Genomic DNA, 1,819 nt, shown 5'->3' on the forward strand with positions numbered 1-1,819 from the left:
TGGCTGCTCAGATGATCCAATTAAGGAGGCCATTTAGTCAGCAGCAGCAGAAGTCCTGTGCCTGGACGCTCCAACAGCGGCCAGACACAAGCAGAAGCAGCAGCAGCACCACCTTTTGTTTTTTGGCTGCAGCAGCAGCAGCAAGGCCCACAGGGCCGGCTAGCTGGCTAGCCAGCAAGCAGGTAGCAATGAAAGTAGGAATCTTTCTTTTTAACCCTGTAAGGGGGTGCTGCACTGTACCCGAAGATACTGCCATATCGGGTCAATGCATAGGGCGACGGAAGCAAGCTTCGAAATCGGCCCCCGTTCTCAAAAATCCATTTAATATATGGTCCCCAGATAGGGGACGTATCAGATATTAAACTGATAAGAACAGATACTACACTTGATCTTAGCCAAAAGGCCGAGAAGCGATAACCGTGAAAGGGGCGGGCCCAACAAGGTCCCCTTCATGGGCACTATCACTGCTTGCTGTCAGGGAGGCTGCCAGACAATTTCCCATGCACACTCTGGGCTAGGGGGCAGTCAACCACCAGTACACACAGCAGAACCTAAACCCATACCATTATTGCTAAGCAGCAAGACAGGGGCCCATTGCACTCCCACGGGGCCTTTTTAAATGCAATCCATAACCCGGATTTGCCAGGAACCCTTCTTACTCCTCCTACTTGCATGTGACACTGGGCTTAGGATCTGCATAGGAAACACACACACAAGCACACACCTACCTTTGTTGCCTGCAGATGCCTCCTTGGCTGTCCCCAAACGGTATCAAACCAACACCCACGGGAAGCTGTAAGCATAGAGGACATGCCTGCACCCTATTGGACTTACCTGTGTGGGTTAAATCCGGGTTATTTGACAACCTATGGCGGTGATGGTTCTGCTCAGGCAGAGCAGTGCTGATGCTCCTCATAAAGCTGTCGCTGCTGTGAAGGTTCTAGGCGACATCACAATCCCTATGGTTACATACACAACAAAGCTGGGTTGTTGTTGTTTACACTCTGCAAGGCCTGTGGAAGTGAGTGACATCATAGCACTGTAGTTCTGAGGGTTCTAGATGGATGCAACAATCTCCTGTTGCTTCTATGAAGGCCATAATAGACGACATCACCAAACAGCTCCATAGTCACATACACAGCAAAGGAGAGATGTTGTTTACACCTAGTGATGTCAGTGGTATTGAGTGACATCACAGCACAGTGCTAAGGCTCCTGGGCCTGGACACAGCAGCGGCTGCAATATCTCAACGGAGAATACGTTTATATATATGTGTGTTTGCGCGTATATATATATAATATTTCTCCGCCGAAATCACTTTTAAACCCATTTCCACCTTTTTTTCCCTTCTCTTCCTCTTACTTTTTTTTCACGTTTTTCTCCTTTTCGCCTCTTTTCTGGGCGTATTATTCTTCTTTTTTTTCGTCTAATGCATACCCCATCAGTGCAGCAATGCTTATTCAATACCGCCAGCAGATGGAGACACTGGGGGATAATTTTCTAAGGATTTATACTGATTTTTCCTGTCTGAATTTGTCGCACAGAAAGTTGCAGGCCAAATATGTGTGACATTTCTGCAACTTTAGCTTCTAGAGCATTTTTACAACATTATACATAGGTGCTGAATACATAAAAAGCGACTGTTCAGCGACAGACAAGTCGCATCGGCTGAAAGTAGGCCAGAATGTCAGTCCATGTTGGAGCAGGTTTAGATACAGTCTAAAGCATAGATCTCAAAGTCTGTGCACAGAATTTAGCAAGGGCCTCGCACCTTCTGATGCATAAGGTAGGTGCACAATAGCATAGCCTAACCCTCTGT

At 47.1% G+C, this 1,819-nt stretch overlaps 1 non-coding gene across 1 annotated transcript; it reads right to left on the reverse strand.

The window, feature by feature from the left end:
* Window positions 1-224: 224 nt before the first annotated feature.
* LOC130323950 (U2 spliceosomal RNA) lies at window positions 225-415 on the reverse strand. Its single transcript, XR_008869124.1, has one exon. It is a non-coding gene; the product is annotated as a U2 spliceosomal RNA (small nuclear RNA).
* Between the last annotated feature and the right edge of the window lie 1,404 nt (window positions 416-1,819).

Source organism: Hyla sarda, unplaced genomic scaffold (genome assembly GCF_029499605.1).
Source record: "Hyla sarda isolate aHylSar1 unplaced genomic scaffold, aHylSar1.hap1 scaffold_257, whole genome shotgun sequence".
In the NCBI taxonomy this organism is placed as follows: domain Eukaryota; kingdom Metazoa; phylum Chordata; class Amphibia; order Anura; family Hylidae; genus Hyla; species Hyla sarda.